The sequence below is a fragment of the Poecile atricapillus genome, chromosome 1, assembly GCF_030490865.1.
Source record: "Poecile atricapillus isolate bPoeAtr1 chromosome 1, bPoeAtr1.hap1, whole genome shotgun sequence".
NCBI classification, from domain to species: Eukaryota; Metazoa; Chordata; class Aves; order Passeriformes; family Paridae; genus Poecile; species Poecile atricapillus.
This window is the reverse complement of record NC_081249.1, coordinates 141,401,696-141,418,256: the sequence shown is the minus strand read 5'-3', so window position 1 is coordinate 141,418,256 and position 16,561 is coordinate 141,401,696.

Genomic DNA, 16,561 nt, shown 5'->3' with positions numbered 1-16,561 from the left:
ACCAGAGAGTGAAAGGATAAATTAGATTTCTGAAAGACCTTTCATTTTAATAGTCCCTGTATGTTTTTAGTAACACAGGTGTATATTTTTTACGATGTCATTTTTATCTTAACAATTCTTCTTTAATCTATTCAGCTCTGTCTCTCCAGCCTTGGCCTTTTTCCTCCCACTCTGAGGTTTCATTATGCTTTTCCAGCCATTATCTTTTCACCTAAATAATCCCTCATTTTCTGATTCTCAGGAGCAATGTCTCAGATGAAAGCCTAATCCTGGCTACTGCCTATAATGGTTCCCCAGGATAAGTAATCATCTGAGCTATTTGACATCCACTTATGTTGGCCTTACTAGGACAGTAGAAGGATAGCATTTTGTGCTTCCTAACTTTACCAGCTGTGTCTTCCTACACAAAATCCTGCAGGCTTGCATGGCATAAGGAGCACTGGTTCTCAGAAACCAAATCAGAGTCTTTAGAGTGTCTTTAAGTTCATAAACCAAAAATATCATTAAACAGGAAAGAATTATTCACTACTGTCATCCCACTCAGGACACGTGAACTGGACATTTTATTAATCAATGTGTGTTGTCTTCCACTAGTGTGTGATCAGGCATGGTACCTACTTCAGCTTCCTCTCAAAGCAGCATCCATACAGAACAGGTTGGCGAAGATCCAGTATCCTTTTATCCTTTAATGCAGAACTCCACAAGTGGCTCAGTAACCACAATAACAATAACTTTTACAAGTTAAACTTACCCTACTCCAGAATCCTTCTACAATTTTTTTCTCCATTGTCCTTTATGGATACCTTCATGCATGTAATTTTTTCCCCATGTTTCCCATGCAGAAACCAAAGAAATTCCAACACTTCATCTAAAACCTCTGCAGTATTTATTTCCTTTATCCTGACAACAATCCTATGATTACTTCTTGCGACAATATCAGCTCTGTGATTTGTATGTACTCCAGAATATCTCTGCTCAGAATCACAGAGGAGAAACAAAACTGGTCTGTGTGTGGTTCTACCTGTGACATGTCACAGCACAGCTAGGACCCCTTATGCTCCAAAACATGAGAGCAATAATTTATTATTTATACCATTCTTTGGTGAATGTCTGTTTGTAGAAAAGCAAAGGAACTACCCCCTTAGGCATGGGAATTCATTATATATGTCACTTATTTCAATCCTCTTCTTTTTCCTAGTTAAGAAGATTCAGCTTTTCAATAAGGCCTTTTTCCTTAGAAAGAAAAGAAACACCACTCTAGTTGATTTAAGTGATTTGTTGTATGCCACTCGCAGCTGAAACAAGTATCCTGAAGATATTTGTCAGATGCAGAGACTGTGCAGATTTCTGAACACACATATGTGAAAACTATAATATTCCAGTGAAATCAGAAGGAACTAATGAGCAGCCATGACTGGGAGACAAGTAACATGTTATTAAATGTAAAGTATCAAGTAGTTCCCTCAAGTCTTACTACATATTTTGAAATATATGGTAGAACGAAATCTACATGAAACTATATGCCAACCATCACCTATATATTAGAAATTCTCTGTTTAGCTGAAGATTTGAAGCTGTTCATTAGTATTTACAGTATTTACCATACTTTTGATAGTCAAAGTACCAGTTAAAATCTGGACTTCGTTAATCTCAGTTGATTATATATATGCCTGATAGGAACCCTGGAAAGTGTTTTCAAGGGGCAGCTTTGACACTAAAACTTGGATATGCTTATATATTTCCTAGGACCTGACATCAATCAGTTGTAGAAAAGCAGAAAAAACAATGGTAAGAGAAAGGGAAAGCACCTGTCTCTCCATGTTGTGGCACCCAGGAAGGCAGAGTGGCAGCACTGCAGAGGCTGAGGTCAGTTCTCTGAAAGCTGAAGCACTACAGATGGATCTTTGGGGTCCCAGATGCAGCCCAGAGGGTCCTACAGCCCCGGGGGCCCCACAGGCCAGCACCCAGCAGGGAATCAATGCGGTGGCTGAGTGTGGAGGAGGCGAGTGTAAGCCAGTTGGTGCCCATCTATTGCAGACAGAAGATCCCAGGGTCAAAGAAGCAGTGGCAGGGAACCCTCTGCAGCCCTGTGCAGGAGAGAAGAGCTGGGCTGGGCTGGGGGACTCCCCAGAGCTGCTTGCCAAACCAGCCTCCATCACTCCATCACTGACATGCCCCAGCTCTGTGCCAGGCACATGGAGAACTTGTGGCTGGAGCACTCCCTGCAGGGTGAGCCAGCAGGACAGGGCTGCAGGCTGGGGAGAAGACTTGCTTATAGGAAGTGAAACAGGAGACATGGCTCTATTACTTGCCAAATTCTCTGCATCACCCAGGCAAGGGCAGGGATGCTCTCACAGGATTTGTGCATGCTTGTCCCAAAAATGAGGGCCAAGAGTGCTTAAGTGTCTCCAGTGGAGAGTTTGTCTCCAGAATGAAGTGATGACTGGGCAAATGTACGTGTAGGTGCACACACTGTTCTGTAATATTATGTACTCAATTCTGCTTGTAGCAGGTTGGTTAGACAGCTAGACTTATTATCCCAGTGGCTGGGAAATACTCCTGGCCAGAGCTGAACTCACAGCTCAAGAGCCATGACTGGAGGATGCAGAGATTGCTGATGCTGTCAGCTGTCAGAAGAGGTTTGTATGGGAGCAAGGGATCACAAGGGCACTGCAGGGGAGCTCATCTGTACTTACTGTATAAAGTTCAAGTCTTCTTTCCACTGCTAAAGATAGCAGAGATGCCACTTTAATGCTCTTTTCCCTCTTTTGATTTATTCCATTTAATAAATAGATGGGCAGTTCTCCTTTCTCAGTGAAGATTATGTCAGCTTTGACATATTATATATTTTATGAGATAATACCTGTCTTTAATGGGCACAATGAATTTGATTCTGGCTTGGTTTGATTTACCCAGGTGATTTATGTGGTTATGGTACAGTCTCTAATTGATGGATCTGACAGGAAATCTGTCCCATTGGGATAAACATGGGCCGAGTGATTGACACAGGTGAAAATCTGGGTTAGGACCAGATGTATTTTGAGGCAGTGAAACACTCAAAGCTCTCTGATCCATTAGTATCCCTTAGCTCAACACCAGTATATTTACAGTAAAGCACTGAGCAGAATGGATGTTTTTACACACTCTTACCTATAACAAAACTACAAGCCAAGACCAATATGGGAGTTAATTTCTAACAAATTACTATAACCCAGCTTTACAAAATAAGGCTTGAACTTTGATCTAAATAGCCATTCAAGTACTTTCACTCAAAGTCTACTCAAAGTTACCACTAAAACATTAATTATTCCTCAACCTTCTCAACCCTCCTCAGTTTGATGATACCAAGAAATAATGAAAATAATTTGGGTCTATAGAGACACTGGTTTCACCAAAGACAAAATAGCTTTTTAACAACACCTTTACGGCTTCCGTGTTATTAGAATCTTCCAAACTTGAAATAAAAAATTCAGAATTTTAATTATGAAGTCCTATGAATAGGGGATGGGTTTCAAAGTCCTTTTAAGACAATATTTAAGCAGGGTTGCTCATATTTTTAAACATAAGTGTCATTTCATCTAAAACTCTTTTTTCTGGTTTGCTTTCTTTTAAGGTTTGCTGAACTATTTGAAGCCATTTATCTCACCTCCTATGTTCAGAAAATTAAACAGCTTGAAGTATTTAGATTTCAAAATTCATTCAGTGGGGAAAAGGCTGCATTATAAAAGAACAGAGAATTTACAGATGATCCATTTTCCTCTGTTGACCATGACATCTGCAGCAGCAGCTCTCCACTTTTCTTTCCATCTTTACATGACACTGTATAGTTTTCTTATGTAACAAATAGTTTTCAGGTGACTAGTTTCTAGTGATTTGTGGGAAATACATTGTCCCAGTCTAGAAACTAACATGGAATTTGCTGAGAATAGAAATTGCTTCTTGTTATTTCCATTTCACTTCATACATTTTATTGCTGAAGGTATGCTAATGACCAATAATTAGTGAATACTGTCTCATGTCCCCCAGTTCTGGTACTGACAGTACTCCTCTGGGTAACCTGGTCCTGTGTCTCATCACCCCCATGAAAAAAAATTCTTCCTACTGTCCAATCTAAATCTTCCTCTCTCAGTTTAAATTGTTGCCTTTTGTCCTCCCACTACAAGCCTTGGTAAAAAGTGTGTTTTCCTTATAACTCCCTTTACATTTACAACCCCTTCCTTATTACTCCCTTTACAAAACCACAATAAAGTCTCCTCAGAGCCTTCTACTCATCAGGTGGAATGCAATTATTTAGCACAATTTTCAAGACAACCAGAAGTAGTAGGATCCAAATAGAACAGGGAAATCAAGTTAAATCTCGAATGTACAGACTTGAAATAATGCTTCACAGGGAAAATTCTGTGTATGGATACACTTTGAACAAGACAGGATAACAATGCTTTCTAAAGACATTAAAGAGTGTGTAACCACCAGTAACCTTCACCACAGTCCAAATTGTGTCAATTAACAAAGAATGCATTGTTTAAGGAAAAGGAAACTGTTCTAAACCAGCTGCTCAAGAAATGGACTAGAATAAAAAAAATGTTTGCTTATTATTCAAAGAAACCACATAAAAACCTTTCAAAACAAGCTTTAAAATAACTTTTAAAATAAACCCTTAAGCAAAGCGATGATCCAAAACAGTGTAGGAACACTATTTCATACCATAGAGAGCAGAAAAAGCAGATCTAAATTACAGGTCAATGAAGAACTGCCATGCTCAATATTGTCCCAGTTTCTTTAAGTGAATTTTAACAGCATGCCTGCATAGACAGAGACTGGCTGTTGCTAGTTCATTACACTTTAATATGATAGGAAGGAAGAAGAAAACCCGGAGTGCATCAGTATTCACATGAATACTCTAGTAGAGAGAGATAAGGAGCTCCCAAACTCCCAGCATGTTTGGAGAACTGACCCTAGAGAAAAGCATTACTTCTACTCAACTGGCCAATAGGGGCTGATGCAGCAGATAGAGAATACTGAAAGTCAATGAAAGCAACTTAGTAAATGGGAATCTTACGTCTCCATCAAGAATTTTTTTTAAAAAAAATTCAGTGCTGCTTTATCTCCACACACCTTAGTAGCTAGAAGGCATTTCTAAAGTACTGAGAAATCAGAGATTTCCCACTGGGGAAAAATCTTATGCATAAATACAGAACCTAAATTTCCCTATATGTTTTTCAAAAATGTCCATGGGTGACTGAGGAACATAAAGATTTACTTTTCTAATGAAAGAAAAGCAGTGGTACATTCAGTGGAATTGAAATGCAGCATGTGCCAAATAAAACAAACAATAAAATATTTTAGTTTTTATCACACTGCATGGTTAAGCTATGGTATGAAGTACCACCAGCAATCACTGATGCCAACAGCTTAGGACTCTAAGGTGGACTTCATGTTTATATAAAAACTTCACAATTATATTAGGTAGGAAAAATACAACAAACCAACTCTAAAATTTTATAAGCCTTCATGCATCAGTAAACAAGCAAATCTTTAACTGCTAAGAATTAGGAAGAAGCCTTCCACGTGGACAAGTTATTCCATAATTGCCCACCTTGGGGTTTCTTGCACTGCTCTCTGAAGCATCTGGTGCTGGCTTAAAGAAAATGCATTGATGACAGGCCTGACTCATAATGGTAATTCTTACTCTAGAATGAAGTGTAATTATTTTTTACTTTTTGAAAACATTATGAACTTACAACACAGAAATCTGTATCACAGATGCTTTACCTGTGAAAATTAAGGGTTAATCTCAGCTCTTCAGGGCAGCATTACTCCTGCACAGATCAGCTATCCCTTTGGTCAGGTTTAATTAATTACCAGCACCATCCTGTACTGTCAATCTCAGCAACCTAATGTTACTTTGTAACCCAGAACTATGACATTGCCATAGCTAGCAGGCTTTTTTTTTTGAAAGACAACAGGCTTTATGATTGGAAGCCCTGAGGGTTACGTCTTGTTGGGCTGGCTTTGTTTGAACACTTCCTGTCCTTCCTGTGCTTTGCTTTATTTGATTTTGCTCTAACAGCAACGTGTCTGGCACTGGAGACCACATGGCTGTAAACAGCTCACCAATGCTTAAAGAAGTTAAAGAAATGCAGATCTAGAAGCTGACAAAAACCAGTGTTAGTGCTTACAAAGAGAAGAAATAGTAACTACATCACATAGAGTATCATATATAGCAAATTCAGGTATATTGTGAAGCTGCAAAACAATGAGGAGCGAGTAAAAATATAAAAGTGTGTCAGCAAACAACAATGACCCCCAACAGATCCTGAGCAGTGGAAGAAGATGTGAACATCAGTGGTCTCCAGTAAAGGGCACGACACAGTGCTGACTCACCACAGCCTTGTCCATCACATATCAGAATGAGATCACTGAGGCTGGAACTCAAAGGAGAAGGAGAATGGTGAGCAGGAAAAAACAGCAGAAAATAAGTGTGTGTATAACAATTGTAACTGTATTCCTCCACCTGGTCTTCTGTCTTTCTGTAGGAATGAGCTAACTATGACTCTTCGATTAGATGGTCAAGATTTCCTTCAATAAGTAAGTAATTTTATATATAAAACATTAACAATTTATTATGCATTTATGTGAGGATATATAACAGGACCCATTTACAGATTTTTACTTTTGCTGTTCTCTGGAGACATAAAAATTAACCTCCCTTATGGCATTTCCTGGATGGTTTTGAGAGTTGAACTGCCAGGACATTGGCATAATTGACAACTCCTACCGTAGGTATCTCTCTCACCTAATGGTGTTTCCTTCTTCAGAATTCAAAAACTGGGATTATTAGCAATGCTTTCCACTTAGTTGCATTTATAATTTCTTGCAGCTTTTTTCCCAAGGCTATTAGTTCCATACTTTTCTTAATCTTAAAATGTGAATTTCCTGCACTGCCTAGACATTAAGAAATCTTAGCAATAGTTCACTTTATTTACTCGTGGTCTCAAAAACAGTGAAAGTAACACTTTACTAAATGTGATGAATCCTGAAAAGGAGGCCTTTTGCTGAGAAGAATGTTTAATGGAGAAGAAGAGCATTGGAAGGAAAAACATTGAAAGCAAAATGTTCAATTAAAAAAAAAAAAAGAAAAAAGATATTGCAGAGCAGTTTCAAGTTTAGACTATTTTCAAGTTTTTTTTTCTATGAAATCAGAATCTTCCCCTCTTTGATATAAAATATATGGGCACTATCAGGCAATTCACTCAAACCAAGCACCTACTACACGCTCTTTCCCTCAGTTCTCAGTTGCAATGCCTGCCTTACTACTCCAGGTCTGCTCGGGACAACAGCTGGGCATTTCCAGTTGGAACTGAATTGTGCTTTGAACACATAATAGGCTATACAGCACAGAGAGCTCTTAAAAACTCTGCCACCGACACATGATGGTGTACAACTACAAGCATGTGATGCTCTTTACCTCAATCTCTTTGAATAAGCTCTCCCTCAGTCAACTGGAAGTAATAATAAAAACTCTTCACATTATGATACTAAAGGCATTACCATTTATAATGCTTTTAGATGTTTGAAATGTTTACAAAGAGAAGGGTAAAAATCTCAACTTTTCATAGCCTGGGGTTGCTTATAAGCCCTGTAGTGCATGCTGAATAACAGAATAAAAATCAATTATTGAGTATATTTTTCCAGCAAGTGAGCATGATTCATGCTAAAATATATGGAGATCTCATGGCATGGAAAAGAGTTAACCAAGAGTAACCAAGTTGAAGCAGCAATGTTTCATAAATGGAAAATTAAGTTTTAATTATAAACTACAAAAGCTTTTTTAACTCTGGAGTATCTTTAATACCTTGCATTTTTAAAGTAAGTTGAAAACCAGAAAATGCTGCGTGCAAAATCAGCTGTTATCTCTAGGGTTGGACTTGTCAGTCACCACGAAGAACTCAAGCATTTGATTTGAACTTGTGGAAAAAGTAGTGTCAGCATCTTCCCATCTTTTTTATAGGCCTGCTAATAGCTCCTGGTCAAGTGCTTCACAGGTATTTTACAGGACTCTCCCTGCTGATTTTATTCTGTTTTTTTTTTTTGTTTTTTTAATAAACCAAAACAACAACAACAAACCACCAAACAACTCATTAGGCATGTGGCCAACATCCTCCTAGACACAGACTGGATTTTTGTTTCCTTCTATCAGATGGTTTCTTACCCAGCATAAACTCCTACTTAGTCTCCTCAACCTATCAGTGTGTTCATGGTAGTCCATTCAGGTTTCTCTCCTGATTTTCCTTGCCCTGTCAGTACTGACTGACTGGTGAGACCTTCAATTTCTTTCCTCTTGCCATAGGGACATGGCACCATTTTTTCCCTGACATTTTTTCACTTGCCACTTTTCTCTCAAGGATGTTAAGTGACAGCATCCCCCCATCCAACCAGGCACAGCCTCCCTCCTGTACACACCTATCTCAGCTGTCAGCTTCCAACATCTTCACTCTCCTTCCTCTAGTTTTACAGATTCTTTTCTGCACAAAGAGAAAAATCCTTGCAGATTTTTTTTTTCCCTAATTTTCAGTGTTTCACTCCACTCCAATCTAAGCAGAAGGTGACCGCGTAGCTCTACATGCACACTCCAGCACTGTAGCAGAGGTGTCAGGGAATAAGTCATACACATTCCTTCTGTTCAGCAACGAGCATGTGGTTTCGGCATCAGTAGTGAGAGGAAAGTTAATGTCTACAAACAATGTGATGGGTGAAGGTGTGGGTGTTCAAGTTTTTCAAACAGATCCTAATGTCTGTACTAACTTGGGGCAGCAGGTTTGTCACAGAGCCCGGACAGCTGGGCTCCTGAAACAGAAGGATCTGCACAAGCCTGAGTTTCTGAGCTTTGGGGTTAAATAGCAGGTTCAACGGGGAATATGGGGAAGGCTGTTCGGGAAGGCTGTACCTTCCTAGTGCCTCAGCCGGTGGGGAAGGAAGAGAGCAACATGCGGCCGGGAGTTTAGGGTAAAAGGGGGCTGCGCCCTCCGAAACCCCGAGAGAGAAAACCCCGCGGGCGTGTGCCCCAGTGGACTCTTCCTCTATTCGAATGAAGTTGCAGGACTCCTCTGTCTCCTTTTGGACAAAAACCTCTGGCATCTGTGGATCTTCCTGACAATAGGAGCTATAAAAAGATTAAGCATGCTAAAGATCATAGCTGTAAAACTCCTAGAAGTTTATATTCTGTAATTTGACCAAGTTTGGGCTCTTTTTAATATCAATGTCACGGCAGATCTACCCTGCTGTAAAGGCTTCCCTACTCCCAAATTTTACATCCTTACCTGAAACATGGACCCAGAAGAGGCTGTGAAAGAAAGGTGCTTTTGAATTATTGAACTTTGCAAGATAGCTTATTTTCCCTAAGCTTTCTTCTAGAAATTGACAAAGTTTTCTGATGATGAATCCAACCTCTGAGTCTAGAATTGCCTGATGAGTATTGCATCTTGTCACAGTATTTAATACTGCAACTATGGTTATCAGACAAAATTAATAAAAGTAACAGCAGCTAGCTTACCAGATACCTTAGGTTCAAAGCCTTAAATTCATATCCTGAAATCTCTACTCATTACAGGAGTATTTCTGAACACAAGGAAAGCAATTGCACGTGTAGTTTATAATATGACTGTGGGATGATATGAGTCTCTCATAGAGGGTTAAAAATCCCAATATGCACATTCATCCTTAATGGTGTGAAAGAGCTTTTCAGTTGACATTTACATAATTTTGCTGCCAGAGTTACCAGGATATATTTACATATATAGTTTTCATTTCATATATATCATATACCTTTGCCATCATAGAGACACACGATAAGCCACAGTTATCTAAATTGATGTGAAGCAAAACTGACAAAATGCCAACCAAATTCCCAGTATGACAATTCAGTCTGTCATTGCATCACCCCTCAGGCAAGGCCTGAGTAAGAAAGATATTGCTGTGTCCCTTGAAGGTCAATAAGCACAGGTTCAGCTAGAGCTTGGGAAAAAAAGAAAATAGAGGGAGTATTTTTCAGTAGCTGTTGAGCTCTGGGGCTATGCATGTAAATTTTGACTTGAACTTGAGACTGAGTCCTTGATCTAATGCATAACTGTTCAAGCCTTAAAGCTTTGTTTGAAAGTACATGCTTTTCGGTACTTTTTCAGACATATTGATGAGTACATGAGATAATTATTGAAGTATCCTTTCATAAATATCCAAGCACCTTACCTTTGAATGGAAAAAAAATGTGGATAAATTTCAGAGGTGTGTTTAACTCATCATCATCATCATCATCATCATCATCATCATCATCATCATCATCACCACCCTCATGAGCTTTGCCTCATCTGTGTACTACATCTGATATCCCCTCTAGCTGAAGAGTGATCCTTATGGGGAGCATTCTACAAGAGAATCAGTTACCTGGTGTTTGAGACTTGTATTCCTGGTTACCAAGAGAGTGGGTTTAGATGTCCATCATATTGTCATGTACATAAGAGCCAGGACATTGCTGAAAAGAGTAGAGTCAGAGCATCTCATTCTTACTGCAAGCTGAAGATCCATTATGCACTTCAATGCTCTCTGCATCCTTACGTGATGTATCTCAGTTTTTGATTGCCTCTGAAGTTACTCAGTTCCTGTGTAGGTGTATTGTACTTGGTATATTGTGGCATGGGGTAGCACAAGTCTGACAAATTAGCGTGAAGAGAGACACCAGTGGTACTAACTTGCTGAAATAAAAGCAGAAACAGAAGGAAGTTACTGGCCCACTTTTAAACAGGAGAGGTGAACTAGTTGCCAGCACTGAAAAGGCACTTTCTACACCTCTCTCTTTACCAGCATTTTTGGGTCCCAAGCCTTGTGAACAAAGATCCAAGTTGATGAAAACACAGATCTAACCCCAGTGAAGGAAGAGTTGGTGCGTGAACAGTTACAGCAGTTTGATCCCTACAGATTTGTGGGCCCTGACAATATCCACCCATAGGTGTTAGAGAGCTGGCTGAAATGATTGTGAGGCCAGGTAGGGCCCAGTCTGGGCTGTGATCACATGAGAGACTGAGGTACAAGACTGACCAAAAGAGTAGGTCACACTAACTCTGAAGATGAAGGAGTGCCTGAATTCCCTGCATGCTCTACATTCCCTTTACCTCAACTCTTCACATAAATACTGGCCATTCTCATTGTTCTTTTATTTTTCAACTGTGAGAAAAATTATTTAGGATTTCAGTGCCTTTGAGAAAATTTGTAATTTTTAAGAGAGGGAGAGATGAAAGATGCTATTATGCTTGAAGCTGCTTATGGCTACAGTATCCAGTACTCCAGCCTGCTGACAATTGTAGATCTGATAAACAGGGATGGCTTTATTAAGTGGAAATCTGATGGACTTTATACCTTCCTTTCAATTTCTCTGATTTTCACCTGAAAGAGTTTGCTAAAATGCTAAGATAGAGTTTGCCACTTTGTACCTTCACAGACAGACTAGAAAAGCAATCACTCAGATGATCATGAGATGCCATGGACTCCCAGTAGCTGAAATCTAAAGTACCTATTGAGAATAATAATTTGGAGGAAGACACATGCTGGCTGCCAGAAAAAGATTGTTCAATCTTTGTTACTGGAAGCCTTGTTCAAATCCAGTCTTAGTTCACATGAGTGTAATGATGTGCAAATAGCTGATAAAAAAAATCTGGTTTGGGTTTGTTTTTTTTTTAAATTTTAATCTTCTCTTAAAAAGGATATGAAGACAGCCACAGAAGGGAGGAATAAGCAATAAGAGATAAAATTGTCCAGGTGAGCAGTCATCAATTGCTTGGAGATGTTGGCTTCCAGCACTAGGTATGACAAATGAAATGAGCTATACAGAGGAACAGAGCAGACAAGTCAGCCAGTTATAAAATAAGGGACTTAGAGTGGGAGATGAAAATCATAGACCACTGCAGTACTGCTCCATTTTGTCTAAAACCTCGCAGCTCTGTGACAATGGGCAGTCAGAAGAGATGAATATTTCTTCCAAGAGAAAGCTGTCTATTTAAAGAGATATTGTAATAATATAAATCTTGAAACAAATTTACTTTGTTCTGCAAAAATGAAAGAGAAAGAAAAAGACAAAAAGACAGCATGTTTTTACAAATTGGCAATAAGACATAGTGTAATAAAATAACAATACATTGCATTAGAGCTCTAAATAAAACAGTTACTGTAAAAACATTCAGAGAGTTAAAAGAAATAAAACATAATTGAATTTAAATTATGGAAATCAGTTATATAAAAATATCAGCAAATCCCATAAAGATATCCATTCATAAAGCTTATTAACACCAAAGAAAAAGAAATAAAACTCTGTTTGGATATTAAAATTTGAAATAAGGGATAGAGCCAAAGTGGAGGGCTGTGAAAAGTGGGATGGAATATCATGTGATACACAGCTGAATAACATCTGGATTAGAGAGGTAAGAACCATCAGAGAAAAGGCAGACACTAGAAGGGGACAAAGAGAGAGGAGTGCCGTGAAATCATCTACAGCAATTCTATAAAGACCCATCCTGGATTAAATCTTGACATAAGTGATAAACTAGACAAAGTACTTAGGGAAGTGGCAGTGAGATTGTCTTCTGATGTCTATTAAAGGACTCTACATCCTGAAGTTAAAAATGCTAGAAACTGGCAAAATCTTGAGAGTTTACTGATTGATGTTATAGATGATAGACAGAATTGAAGTAGACTACTGTAAAGAGGAAATCTGACATGGTACATTGTTCTCTTGAGCAGATGGCATGACAAATTTATATATGCAAAGACCACTGACATCCAGTATTTGAGACAACACTGGTAATATCAGACAAATATCAGACAAATAACTTGGAATGCAAGTCAGAAAGAGAAACCTGAGACCTTTAAGTGACAAGAAGTGACAGAAAGCCATATGAGAGGGTGTACAGATAAGAATATGAAGAATAAGCCTATATAAAGGTGCAACATAAGAATTGTGAAAATTAAAATGAGAGTATGAATTTCCACCTGGTGAACTCATTGTTGTGGTATGACAGTTGACCACCTCACGTAAAGTGCACTGGGTATATTTTTGTGTGACTTTTTGCCACATAACTTTTGTTTTTATGCATATTTTTTGTCTAATTACTTGATCTTGATTTAAACACAAAATTGTATTTCATTGTACTGACATAGCTGTGAAAAAGAATCAATTTTTCTCTGTACTTTTGAAAAAACACGAAATTTTGTCAGCAGGTTCCAGTATCTGCCATCCATTATGTTAGATAAAAGTCAGGCAGCCTGGAGTTATCTAACAGTGTTTTCCCTAACTTTTTAAGCCTTTATGAACAAGAGCACAGCCTCTTCATAGCTGTATCATACTCCCCTGATTTTGAGGAATCACAGACATTCCCCACAGAGAAACAGTATGTGAAGTCCATACCAAATCAGCACAGTTTGTTAAGTTTTTGCTACAAAAAACACTAATTGATGTCTCAATGTTGTCAATTTGTCTTGTGAGAGAAGATTCTTTTATAAAACTTTCTTGATGGTGGATCAACATTTAAAGTATTGGGATTTTGGGGGTTATTTTGGTTGGTTTTTGTTTGCTTCTGGTTTAGGGGGATGAAGATGGGAACAATGAAGAATTTTTGAGAGGCACAGCTTGCCTTTTAACTGAATAAGTACTACAGATTTTCTTTTACCAGTTGCTGAATCACTCCATATTGGCCACAATCAAGGATCAGGATGCCAGACTCTATGGACTCCTGATATCCTAATTCCGCCATAAATATCCATAACATGGATGACCCCTACACTCAAGAGAAGCACAAAACTGTTAAACTTTTGTCTGGAAAATGATGAGGGAGTTTAGTGCTATTTTAAGAGTTCCAAGAACATCCCACTGGCTACATTCTAGGACACCATGGACCTTATTTTAACACCATCAGCTGTAGACAGAAGAGCAGCCACATTTACTGCACAAATCATGCATCTGCTGTTTTTCTAATATATTGGCTGATTTCCTAGAACTGCAGGTGAACTATGGCAAAAAATACAATAGATTTTGATAAATCTTAAATTTGCTATACGAAAAACATTTGCCAAGTAATTTTCCTCCTACAGTTTAATCACCAACATCTGGCCTTGTAACAAGTTTTTCTCCATTGTATGCTACCTAAAAGAGTTCTGTATCTGCAAGAGAAGGGGATTTTCCATTCAATCCTAGTTCCCAGCAAGAAGTCCTTCAATTTAGCCTGAGGAGGTTACTACAGTCAAGAAGCCAGACAATGAAATTGCATTTATACTCCACGCTGGAACAGGAAATTGCCTTTTTTTGTTGTTTGTTTTTTTTTTTTCCCCACATTGGATTGTTCTACAATTGTTCCATGATTATTGAGAAGACAATAAGGGCAGTGGGATACTTGTAATAAGGGAGAAAAGAGTTTTTAAAATTCTTGATACACTAAAAACATGGTCCAAATTCCTACTAGAAGTATACCCACCTTGCATTTTAAAAGGGCTAATGTGACTTGGGTATTACATATAATAAAAAAAAATATTGTGTACCTGAATTCTTACAAACTCTTTTCTCCTGGGATGAACTTCAAGAATTTTATTCCCCTCCTTATTCTTGGATGAATCCATGTATTACCAGGCAGAATAATATTATTCATCCCTTTTTCTATATGCAGAAGATAAATCAAGAGTGGTAGTAGATCTGCAGTCCTTCATAGAGGATACATGATAATTTTGTGTTTCTCAGACAGAGCTGATAAGAAAATGTAAGGAGGTAAAGACTTTAGTTAAAACAAGTGACAGAGCTATAAAAAAAGAAGAATGGAGAAAAGTGTTTAGAAACAAAGCCACATTTCTAGAGGCTTTACCATTAAAGAATTGTGGGGTAAGGTGAAGTAAGCAGAATGAAAAATGGCAAATGAATGAGGTGCTGGGGGTCACAGTGCAAGACTGAAGGGGCTGGATGGGGTCAATGTTGAGGTTTTTCCTAGGAGGAAAAAATACTGCTCTTTGTAAAGAAATCACTTCAAAATTCTCAAAATGACCAAGAGAAGATGATATCCCCTCCCAGACTCCTTACTTCTCCATCAAAATTCTTCCTTCCAGCAAGTGTTACCCTTTATTGCACTTAAAAAAGTAATAATTTTTCAGACAGAATGGCTGGGCATGTCAGCTATAACTCACCATGTTACCACTCATGTTCCTGTCTTGGCAGTAATAAAATTGATGTTTTCCCTTATGCTTAAAAAACTTGATGTTAAGAGTGGTTAAATGAATAAGATGTTAAACTCAAGATAAAAATCAGTGACTATGGAAAAATACCTGATGGCCACAGTGTAGATCCCATCAGGTAGGCTACATCAAGTACAGTCATTATCTAATGTTTTTACTGAGACAGTGTTCCAGTCCTAATTTAGGCATCAAGCAGGGCTGACATCATATATGAAACTGCTCACTGGAAGTACATGGTACTCTTCTAGAGCAAGGTCTATTTGCTCATTTTAAAGAGAGTCAGATAGACCTCATTTGCATGACCCACTTTCTTAAACAAGGGAAGTCTATTTAGGTTCATCTGTAAGTTACCCAGAAATTACTGAGTTACCCACAAATGTTCCTTAAAGTATAACTGATGCAGAAAACAGAATATGAAATGTCAAAAGTCACTTCAATATGATATGTTGTATATGACAGCAGTGGGGACACCATTACCAGCAGCACCAAGAAGAAATAATGGGAAGGAAAAAGAATTATTTTAGCCTAAAAATGTAATAATGAATATTTTTTCACATTAAAATACTAAGTGTTCCGGTTCTGAGGGTTAACACAGTGAGTCAACAGCCAGGTTAAGAGGGAAAGGTAGGAGTTCTCCAAATAACCTCCAAACAAGGGAGACCATCTACACTTTTGTTTAATCCCTCTTGTTAGTAAATATGGATCATTGCTTCAACGGAAGATTTTAACCTTAGCCTGAAACACACAGTATTTTTATAAGAGCATTAGGAGACAACATTTTTCTTTTTTTTTCTTTTTTTTCTTTTTTTTTTTTTCTAACATAAGGCTATTTTTTGCTTTTAACAAAGGAACCATGATGAAAAGCTCTCAGAAAAACTTTCCAACTGTACTTCAGTTTTGCTGGAACAGAATGCAAGGACTACTGGTTTTATCTCCTGGCTTCAGGAAAGTGAACAATTCTAAGTCACATCTGCACTGCTCTGTCAACTTGTTTTTAAGTGTGACCACATGGAGACCGCTGCCCAGAAGCAGGTGCTGGCAACATGCACCAAGCATGAAGAGTCTGTAGCCAGATCACTTGCTGGGTGTATTTTTGAGACGTTGACACTCCACCTGCCTATCACTGGTAAGTTCTGTAGGCACTCTGGGTGTTTAGGAAAGAGATTTACAAACTCTGACTGGACCAGGGCAGGACAGGGTGGAGTTAAGAGGGCAGCTGTAACAGAACAGTGTGAGTCCTGAAGCCATTTAAACACAAACAAGTTTTAAACTAAATTCCTCAAATCCCAGTCTCGATTTTGTA